The sequence below is a fragment of the Akebia trifoliata genome, unplaced genomic scaffold (genome assembly GCF_017979445.1).
Source record: "Akebia trifoliata isolate Shusen 1 unplaced genomic scaffold, ASM1797944v1 Contig00643, whole genome shotgun sequence".
Taxonomy (NCBI): Eukaryota; Viridiplantae; Streptophyta; class Magnoliopsida; order Ranunculales; family Lardizabalaceae; genus Akebia; species Akebia trifoliata.
In genome coordinates, this window is record NW_028237134.1 from 15,494 (window position 1) to 27,613 (window position 12,120).

Consider the following 12,120-nt stretch of genomic DNA (forward strand, 5'->3'; position numbering starts at 1 on the left):
ACGTACTTCGTTATATAACATTTCATGTTATTTTCTGTGTCAATTTGTGATTCCATTCTTTTTCTGATGTTACAATGGAGGCACCCTTTGCATATACAAATTTTCAATATGATGTCAGTGTTCTTATTTTTACTAGTCACATTATTGAAGAATCTCTATGTTTTCCACCGTTAACTACCTTATATTGCAATGCCATACCTTGATGCATCTGCATAGGATTCGTTTGATTCACATAAAAAGTATGGAAATGAGTACAAATTCCAGAAAATGTTATTTTACCCATGATTGGTTTGCTCCTAAATTTAGGCTAGTGAAATACCTGCTTCCAAAGCCTTTCAAGTCTTAGAAAGTGGGTCCATTCTTTGAGAAAATGTCATCACTTTCCTCTCCTGTTTCATTCTATTGGGTTAGTTTTCTCTTTTTACTGCACAAATTTTCTCGACCACAAGATTAGAGATCTCTCGACAACAGCCACATACAACGACCTGACCTCCAACAAAGGTACCTCTCTTATTCTCTCTGTCCCTCCCCCGACCCCTTCTTTTTCCTCTGTGCCAGAAACTAAACCCTAATCCTCCTCTTCCTCTGTATTACTTCCCATTGCCAGAAATCCTCATTAATATAGCAACTGTCCTGTGAAGATTACCATCGGGTGGTGTTATTTAACTGCCAGTGTTGCAGGAAAATGAAGAGTGTTGATCAACCAATGCGCCTGTCGTGGCTTTTACAGTCGGGAAACTGCTGAAGGTGTTACATCTTGGTGGGGACATTGGTATACTTTGAGGGGCATCATATCTCCACCATTCTTTGTTGCAATCAGGGTTAGTGTAGATTGGGATAAATTTCCAGCTTCCTTTGCTGCATGCTGTGTTTGGTTTTCCCAACACTCAACCAAACACTTGAGAAAACAGTTCTAAAATTTGTTTTTTTAGAAATAGTATAGGGTTTAGTTTTTAGGGGAAAGCATTCTCCTCGATGTGCTTTTCATATTGAAAAAGCTTTTTGTTGACTAAGACATCCATGATTATGGTACGAGTGTTGTTATTTCTTAGACTTAGTACATTGTTGCATTATTGGGAACTAGTTTCATTTAGTTCCTAATTTCTTTTAAATGTTGCATCTTGTCTTGTCGATTTTTTTTTTTCCATTTCCTAATGGAGTGTGACATTCTTCTTAGCATGTACTCCTTTTATTACTTTATATATCAATCCTCTGATTCATTTGTGCTGTTTCTCTTTTCTAGTAAACGTTTTCTTGTTCGGTATTTGTATTTCTAATTATTAATCAAACCTGCATTTTGAGACAGGCATCTTTGAGATGTACAACCTGCCTTCACTGGAGAAGCAATGCACATCTTTTATGCACTTCTATGAAAATAATAAAACACTAAGGATGTTAGTTGGGTCTAAGCGCAAACATCAAAATATTGTTATACTTCATGATTGCTCTCTCTCTTGCTCTACTTACTGTTAGGATGTTGTGTTTGTCTTCCTCTGGCATTTATAATTTGTTTAGTCCATGTAATCAGGTCCTCTGGTTGACTTTCAGTCCTATTGTGCATTATGACCTTCAATGGTCTGCAGCATATATGCTTTTACCATCCCTTTTAGAACTAAAATGTTTTATTGTGTATTTAAATTTCCACTTTACCCTTAATTCAATCTCTATCAACATTACAGGGGGCAAATGCATCCAATGAATGGAAGGAATTTACAACCCAAGAAGGAAGAAAATAAGTGAGCAGATGCATCCATATATGCTTCATGGAATTTTTATTTCTGAATTTGATCTTAAATAAGTGATTGCAGGCCCAATACTTGGAAGAGATAATGCTCAGTATTGGGCATTGGCATTGTATGCAGACAAAAACATTAAAAATTAAATACTTTTTTTTAAGAATTTAGATATCGGTTACAAACCGATGCCTTAAGTCTCAGACCTAGGACATCGGTCTTACAGACATCGGATTTTAAAACAAATGTGTAGGATATTATTTTTTAATATATAAATGCAGGTGGAATGGTTTTAAGCCGTTCCAAAATCTAATATTTGGAACGGTTTTTAATTGTTCCAAATCCTGATATCTGGAATTTTCAGCCGTTTAAATTCATTAACAACGCCTCAATAGGAGATGATCTTTCAACTGTTTCAGACAGTCTTAGGAACGGTTTTCAACCGTTCCTAATGTCCATTTTTTTGTTGTAGTGATCGAAAAAACTATAGTTCTAGGCTGTCGTTAAAATAAAAATTTTATCCTAGAAAATCCGACTTTCCAACGGCTTTGGGCTGTCATTCTTTCCGACACAAATTGTCAATTGCTTTAAAATACAACTATGTTTTTAGCAACTACAATTGCGACATCAGTAGCCGTCGTTTTGGGCACATTTTGACGTAATGGCTTGAGTAAGAAATAGTTGATTTTGAGTCCCATATCTTCTCTTGATTTCTTGACATAGGTGGAATACATGATTATTTGCAAATTATGGTACAATTAAGTTAGGGAATCTTATAAGTGCCGTGATAATATGGGTTAAAGTATAGATTATAAGGTCCTGATCAGTGAAGGAAATTCTTAATTCTCATCTTCACGTCAGTGGAGAAGATAAGATCATCTGGATGACCACAGAATTTAGGCACTTTACTTCTCGAAGTGTTTGGCACTTGATTCGGCAAAGAGGTACCATGCACAGATGTTGGGAGTATTTGGAAAGCTCCTCTACCCACCAAGTTTAAACCTTTGGGTGGAAGCTTATCCTCATGCTTTCCTAGTCGATGAAGTTCATAGAAAATGGGGTATTTCTTTTGCTTCCAGATGTGCTCTCTATTGTCAGGAGGAAGAGGTCCTCTCTCACTTTTTTTGTTATTGTAAGTTTGCTCAATCCCCTTGGCTGAACTTTGGTATGTTACTCGTGGAAGTTCCTTTCCAAACTCAGCCATCTCATCGAATGCTACAAGGTATTATTCTCAATCTTTCATTCCAATTAGCAACTGTGCGGTTTTTGGGTGCCTTGGACATTGGTTTGGGATCTGTGGCTTGGAAGAAACCGGCTTATATTCAATGGTGGCGATCGAGGCCTCTTTTCAATCGGTGGTTCCGTCTATTTCCAAATGCTTAGTTGAACTTCAATGTGTGCATAACTTTAAGCATTCTTCTAGTGCTACTGAGAAGGATATTCTTCATTCTTTGCAAATTCCAGTTCGCCACACTCGGATAAGAAAGTTGATTCAAATCAAATGGATGCCTCCTTCAATCAATCGGATTAAGCTTAATATAGCTCTCGAGGCAACCCAGGTAGTGCATATGGGGGTATATCTTGAGAGGAGCCAGTGGATCCTTCATTCAAGCTGGGTGTTGGTGGTTCGGAGTGGGCTCAAATAATTGGGCAGAATTTCGAGTGCTTTCAGTAGCACTTGATACTTTGAATTTAAAAGATACCAGTCTGCTAATTGAAACATATTCTATGCTATTGGTAAATGCTTTACGTGGAGGAACGATTCCTTGGCATTTGGAAACGGGACTTCATCGAATAAAAACTATTCTTTCTCTAATTACTTGGGAAGCGCAACATGCTTGGTGAGAGATGTATTTTACTATCAATGTGCTTGTAAATTTTTTCCTTTAATCTTTAGAGTCCTTTGGGTTTAATGATGTTAATAGCTTGCCGATCATTGTAAAAAAAAATGTTTCTAGGGTGATAGGTTGGATCTTCCTATATTCAGAGTTGTAAATTAAGGGCAAGACCCTTGTAATTCTTCTATTAATACATCATTTGCTCATTTAGTGGAAAAAAATAAAACAAGAAATTTAATCGACAATGGGAGAGTCGCTAAATTTTGGACTGATCCTTAGTTGTTGGATCAATAGTTGGTGGAAGTGTTTGGACAGAGAATGGTGTTTCAATTTGGAAGCAACTTAAACTCTTCAACAGTTGAGGCTTTGCATTCAGATATTTTATCCCTTCAAAAAAGAAAAAAAGCGTGTACTATGAAGATGGAACAGCTTCGTTCTAAGATTCTACAGTTCGCTTTAGACTTTGAGTTCAATTTGGAAGTTCTTCAGGTATGTTTGCCTTTAAATCAGTTTAGGAGAAATCTCGTGATAGGTTTTACTTCGTTGGATTGGCCTATGTTTATTTGGCACAAATTTAGATATAATAAGTGTGCGTGTTGTGCTTGGTTAGCTTTGCAAAATAAACTTACGATAACAATCAGGTCTCTGCTTTAGCTAACAGTTCGGATGTTAACATCAGTTCGGACATGGAGGACCTTGAGTCGGAGGCTAACAATATAAGTTTGATGGAAAATGTTGCAAAAAGACCTGGTAAAGGTAAGAGTAGAAAGAAACAAAAAGTTTCGAATGGGAAGTCGAAGAAATCTAAGTTGAAGCAGATATCAGAAATTATGACTCGTTCAAAGGGTGTGTCTACCGTGGAAGGCACGAAATCAGGTAATCGTCTATGATTTTGGGCTGTTGGAACATTAGGGGTCTGAACCACATAAGTAAGAGGAGAGCAGTAAGGGATCTTATATGTTCAGAGAAATTTGATTCATTAGTGTTGAATGAGAGTAAAGCTAAAAAAATTTCGAGCTGTGGGATTTCGTAGGAGCATTCAGAAGAGTTGGAACTTTATGGATACTTACAATTCAGATGAGTTAGGGAGAATTTGGGCTGGTTGGAACCCAACAAAGATTAGAGTGGAGAAAATTTCAGAATCTGCCCAATATATTCACTGTCAAGTGCATCGATTAAGCAATAATTCTACGTTTTTTATCACTTGTATTTATGCAGCTAACTTTCGTTATGAGAGAGTTGAGTTATAGAATTCGTTGACATCAATGGCTACAAGTATTGTAGATCCTTGGGTTGTCATTAGGGATTTCAACACGGTTGAGGGGAATCTTGCGCCTCGTCGAAACTTAGAAGAGTTTAATGATTGCATTAGTGCTTGTGGCCTGCAAGACATGATCACAACTGATCACTACTTTTCTTGGATAGAGCCTTAATGAACGTCCATTGGATTCAAAGATGGGTTTAACATGTGGCTAAACTACCTCCACCAAGGAATTTCAGACCATTCTCCGTTGAGGTTTAGTTTGGAAGACACTGTTAGAAATCGCAAGACTAACTTTAAATTCTTTACCTCATGGATTAATCAAGATGGTTTTTGCGATTTGGTAGTTAATGCTTGGAATACTCAAGTAGTTAGAAATCCATCTTTTTTTCTAGCTTCCAAACTTTGTCGAGTAAAGATGGCTATTAAGAGTTGGTATCAACATCATTACGGTAATATTACTAGCAAGAAAAGTGTGGTAGAAACCAAGCTCAAGTTTATCCAGCAGAGAATTCAAGTTGACCCCTTAACATAGAGGTTGCCCATTAGGAAAAGGTAGCAGTTTGTGAGTTGACGAAAGAGATTGTGGAGGAGATGGCCATGGTTAGGCAAAAGTCTTGGATTCAGTGGTTGAAAGATGGGGATGGAAACACCAAGTTTTTTTTATGCTTCTTTGGCTTCTAATATTACGAGAAACGGGATTCATGAGCTTATTGATGAATCGGGGGCTTCTATCAGAGGTGAAGATCTTATTGGGGACCTGAAATCGCCTCGACCCCCAGCTGTCCCGCTTAATAGCGGATTAGAGGTCCAATCTATATATCTCGGGGATTTTTTAAGAAATGGGGAGTCGCCACCTAGTTTCGGTCTAGGAACCAAAATTAACTCTAAATGGATATGGGTCGGTCCATGGATCAGAGAGATGGGTAAGGGGTTAGGTTACGGATTTCGGAAGGTGTTAGGCACCAAACCCACCTGATCAAGATGATCAGTCTCTATTACGATCCAAAAATATCCTACAGTTAACATTCAAAGACTAAAAGTCAAACTAAGGTCCAATCATCAAATTGCATCGGATTTACTAAACAAATCCTACGGTTAAAATAATCACAAGATTTAATGAAGCATACATGGCACTAAAAATTAATGGATCAATTCGATCATATTTTAAACAATATGAAATCGATTTTTAATGCCGCGTATATAAGATTAGTGAATTGGTTCATTGACGACATTTTATAAAAGAAATTCGATTTTTTGAGTTGTCACGTGTATTAAAATCAACGAGTCGACTCGCATATTTTTTTATCTAAGAAATTCGATTTTTGAAATGCCACGTGTATTAAATCGGTAAGTTAACCCATGTACCTAATTTTAAAACAAAATCGATTCAAATTTTCAATGTCTCCAAAATCAGCGAGTCAACTCGCAATTTGTTAATCAAAATAATCTTTAATTATTTTTTTTAAATCGCCACATGTATTAAATCGGTGATTTAACCCACGTGCCTAATTTATAAAAAAAATCAATTCAAATTTTTAATGTCCCCAAAATCAGCGAGTCAACTCGCAATTAATCAAAAGAATCCTTTTTTTTTTTTTGGAATCGCCACCTGTATTAAATCGGTGATTTAATCCACGTGCCTAATTTTCAAAAAATTCGATTCAAATTCTCAATGTCCCCAAAATCAGTGAGTCGACTCGCAATTTGTTAACCAAAAGAATCCTAATTTTTTTGGAAATCGTCACGTGTATTAAATCGGTGATTTAACCCACGTGCTTAATTTTTAAAAATTCGATTAAATTCTCAATGTCCCCAAAATCAGCGAGTCGACTCTCAATTTTTATTGTGAAACTCGATTTTTTATTTTTATCTTTCGTGTACACCATTAATTTTTCTTGAGTAGATCAATAGTAATGAGTTAACCCAAAAAAAATCGATGAATCAACCCAATAATATTAACATCAATGAGCCGGTCCACCAACTTGATATTAGTGAATTGGCTCGATCAATCTATCAACAAAAATTAGCGAATCGATCCACTAACATTTCAAAAACTTGAAGATTACCATTAATGCCACATATACCTAACAAACAGTGAATTAACTTAAATACATTAAAAAAAGCAAAATCAAGAAGAAAAAAAAATTATAATAAAAAAAAACAAGAGGGAGGCAAGTCTAGCAAAAAAAAAATAATAATAATATTAATAATAATGATTAAAAAGAATAAAAATGGAATTACCTAAGAATAGCAGATTGATTCCTTCAGGCGGGATTCGAAGACTTGTGAACACTCGTTGCTATAGAGATCGGAGAAACGAGTGTAGAGAAAGATGTGTTCTTGCCAACAATGGAGAACACTTAACTGGGCAAAACGTGAGAGAGAGTTGGGATTTTGATGATGAGGGCTGTGTTGTAAGTTCAATGATGGAAGAAGAGAAAAAAAAAATATTTGAAGGGCAGATGTATGTCAATTGAGGGAGATGATGGTGTTATTTTGGACCAAGATTGGGGCTGTTAATGGAGGATGGTTGGGGCTGTTAATGGAGACTGTAATGGTGTTGAAACTAAAGGTAAATGGGACTGCTAATGGGGGTGATAATGATGCTGAAAATAATGGTAAATGGGGCTGCTAATGGTGATGTTGATGGTGCTGAAAATGGGGCTGCTAATGGAGGTGTTAGTGACGGTAAATGGGGCTGCTAATGGTGATGTTGATGATGCTGAAAATGGGGCTGCTAATGGAGGTGTTAGTGATGGTAAATGGGGCTGCTAATGGAGGTGTTGATGATGGTAAATGGGGCTGCTAATGGTGATGATAATGAACCCAATTACATACCAAATATAAGCGTGTCAATTTTATCCTATAACACTTATATCTCCTCTAACTTTAAAATTTTCAAAAATCTTTTTTGTAATTCACTTGTGGTCATCGTTTGGGAACAATCACTTAATAGGTGGGACAAGGTATCTAATACATTCATTTTCCTTTAGCTGAACCTCCTTACATAGTTCTTGGGTATACCTAATCTCTTATGCATAGATTGTAAGTCACTACATGCACATAAAAAAAAAAAAAATTTATAGATTGTCAAAAACTCATTTTATAGTGTCTATTCACACCTTAAACATTGACTGGTGACAACCCTTAAACCCACGCAGAGTCAAATAATTTTTAACCCCACATATCTACCCTAACGATATGAGTTAGAAAATTTGCTAAGTGCCTAAGGAAATAAAGGGAAAATATGGACTTTTACTTACTTAACAAACCTTTCAAAGAACCCATGGAAATATTAAAGTATTTAGAGGAAAAAATTAAATTGACTTTAGGCTTCTCCACCTCTCTAATGGAGGGAGTCACAAGTGAAAGATAGAGATAAGAAGAGCTTCTTGTATTCATGGATGAAGTCTTGAGTTACACACTCTCTCTCTTCTCTCACAATTCTGAAATCTTTTGAAATAAAAGGAAATTTTAAACCTAACCTAATTAGGGAAGAGGACCTAAACAATATTAAAGAAGAGAAGAATAGTTTACAAAGGACCAAGGGTCCTATTATAGAGCAAATCAGGTCTCTAGAGTTATCTCAAGCGTAAAGCCGTCATCAATCTGATTACTCTTATTTATAAGAGCTATCCATGCAAAATTAGGACGACCAATCAACCCTTGACCATGACGTGGTTAGAGTCCACCATGGCACAGTGAGCTTGAGTAAGAAATTGTTGATTTTGGGTCCCATATCTTCTCTTGACTTCTTGATTGTAGTGCCTTGCTTGGAATCGTCACATGTGTTCTTTTTTATGCTTCTGATCTTTAGCCTGTACAGTTGAGCACACACGCAAATCATGGTACTATTAAGTTAGGGAATCTTTTAAGTGCCATGATAATGTGGGTTAAATTATAGATTATAAAGCCCTGATCAGTGAAGGAAATTCTTAATTCTCATCTTCACGTCAGTGGAGAGGATAAGATCATCTGGATGACCACCAAATCTAGGCACTTTACTTATCAAAGTGATTGGGACTTGATTCGGCAAAGAGGTACTATGCAAAGATGTTGGGAGTATTTGGAAAGCTCCTCTACCCGCCAAGTTTAAACCTTTTGGATGGAAGCTTATCCTCATGCTTTCCCAATCGATGAAGTTAGTAGAAAATGGGGTATCTCTTTTGCCTCCAGATGTGCTCTCGTTGTCAGGATGAATAGGTCCTCTCTCACTTTTTTTGTTATTGTAAGTTTTCTGAATCCCTTTGGTTGAACTTAGGTACATTACTATTGGAAGTTCCTTTCCAAACTTAGCCATCTCATCAAATGCTACGATGGTATTATTCTCGATCTATCATCCCAATTAGCAACTGGGGGATTTTTTGGTGCCTTGGACATTGGTTTGTGATCTGTGGTTGGAAGAAACCGTCTTATATTCAATGGTGGCGATCGAGGCCTCTTTTCAATCGGTGGTTCCGTCTATTTCCAAATGCTTAGTTGAACTTCAATGTGTGCATAACTTTAAGGATTCTTCTAGTGCTACTGAGAAGGATATTCTTCAATCTTTGCAAATTCCAATTCGCCACACTCAGATAAGAAAGTTTATTCAAATCAAATGGATGACTCCTTCAATCAATCGAATTAAGCTTAATATAGCTCTCGAAGCAACCCAGGTAGTGCATATGGGGGGATATTTTGGTAGTTCGGAGTAGGCTCAAATAATTGTGTAGAATTTCTAGCGCTTTCAGCAGCGCTTGATACTTTGAATTTAAAAGATACAAGTCTGCTGATTGAAACATATTCTATGTTATTGGTAAATGCTTTACATGGAGGAATGATTCCTTGGCGTTTGGAAACGGGACTTCATCGAATAAAAACTATTCTTTCTCTAATTACTTGGGAAGTGCAACATGCTTGGTGAGAGTTGAATTTTACTATCAATGTGCTTGCAAATTTTTCCCTTAATCTTCAGAGTCCTTTGGGTTTAACGATGTTAATAGCTTGCAAATCATTGTAAAAAAAATGTTTCTAGTGCGATAGGTTGAATCTTCCTACTATCAGAGTTGTAAATTAAGGGCAAGAATCTTGTAATTCTTCTATTAATACATCATTTTCTCATTTAGTGGAAAAAAGTAAAACTAGAAATTTAATCGACAATGGGAGAGTCACTAAATTTTGGACTGATCCTTGGTTATTGGTTAAACAGCTAATGGAAGTGTTTGGACAGAGAATGGTGTTTCAATTTGGAAGCAATTTAAACTCTTCAACAGTTGAGGCCTTGCATTCAGATATTTTATCCCTTCAAAAAAGAAAAAAATGTGTACTGTGAAGATGGAGCAGCTTTGTTCTAAGATTCTACAGTTCTCTTTAGACTTCGAGTTCAATTTGGAAGAGGACAACGTGGTTTCGACGGCAACTTCATCAAGTATGTTTTCCTTTAAATCAGTCTAGGAGAAATCTCGTGACAGGTTTCCTTCGTTGGATTGGCCTATGTTTATTTGGCACAAATTTAGATATAACAAGTGTGCGTGTTGTGCTTGGTTAGCTTTGCAAAATAAGCTTATGATTGGATAATCTGATGAAATCACTCCTCAAGTTGTTTCATTTGGATTTTTGTTACCATCTCTCTCTATCAGAATGTGAATCTATTAAACACTTATTTTGTAAGTCTTCTTATTCTAGTTGGATTTGGAAATCGCTCAGTTGCTCGGGGTTGGATTTCTAATGGAAGAGTTGGATAAGAATTGGATTTAATCTAAATCTCATGATACTTTTGCTCCTTTGTTTTTAACCTTTGGTGTCTTCAATTGTTTGGCATATGTGGAAAAAACCAAACAATGGGATTTTTGAGAAAAAAATTTCTACAAAAAAGAGTGCTGGTGTTTCGAATCCTAGTAAAATATCACATGGAATTGTGTTTTTGGAAAATCATTAATTGGGTTAAAAGTCAGCAAATCATGGAAGTTGAAGAAAGATATAGAATTTTGATCAGCGAAAAATAAATTACTAAAGTTCCCTACAGATGGAAACCTCCTTATTTGGATTTCAATAAACTAAATTGTGATGGACTATCCATGAAGGAAGATCAAGATTTGGTTGGATTTTATGTGACGATCACGAATTCATGAGTGAAACTTTTGGATCTTGCTCATATAAAGACACTTGTGAGTATGAAAAAGTAAAATGTCTTGATCTCGTTAATTTTCTATTCTAGTAAGTAAAGGAAATGCAATAGGAAGTACTACATAGAAAAATGTACAATGACATGCCTAAATAGTTCTAAACAAGTACAAAATAATAATAATAATAATAATAAGAAAAAGATAAGAAAAACTTGAACCTAAATCTATGAGTGGATTATGCCTTCAAGAAACATTTTCTTAATCATATGCAACTCTGTGAGAACATCTTTGATTTTCATTCGGCCACCCAATGGAAATATTAGAGCATTTAGAAGAAAAAATTAAATTGGCTCTAGGCTTCTCCACCTCTCTAATGGAGGGAGTTTAGCCTAAGATCGTTGAAAGAACAAGTGAAAGACAAAAATAAGAAGAGCTTCTTGTATTCATGGATGAAGCCTTGAGTTACACACTCTCTCTTCTCTCACAATTCTGAAATTTTTAGAAATAAAAGGAAATTTAAAACCTTAGGGAAGAAGACCTAAACAATATTAAAGAAGAGAGGTACAATTTACAAAGGACCAAGGGTCCTATTTATAGGGAAAATCAGGTTTTTGGACTTATCTCAAGCATATAGCCGTCATCAATCTGATTACTCTTATGTTTAAGAGCTATACATGCAAAATCAGGACGACCTACCAATCCTTGACCATGATGTGGTTGGAGTCCACCATGGCACAGTGAGCTTGAATAAGAAATTGTTGATTTTGGGTCCCACATCTTCTCTTGGTTTCTTGATTGTAGGGCTTTGCTTGAAATCTTCACATGTGTTCTTTTTTATGCTTCTGATCTTTAGCCTGTACAGTTGAACACACGTAATCAGTTGTTCCAAAATTATTTAATTTCATGTAATTATGTCAATTTTAATATGATGAATCATGTAAACCATTGACATAGATGGTATACATGATTATTCGCAGATTACAATACAATTTGTAGACACCCCATTTTTGCACTCGCCTGATTAATCAACTCGTCAACCCGATCGCAATGATTCCCAATGATGGATGATTATTCCAATGGTTTATTTTGTTATCAGATATGTTTCAGAAATTCGGATGAGGCATCTCGAACTGACAAAACTGTAGAAACCACGCTACGCTAGGAAAACACGACTCCAGAAA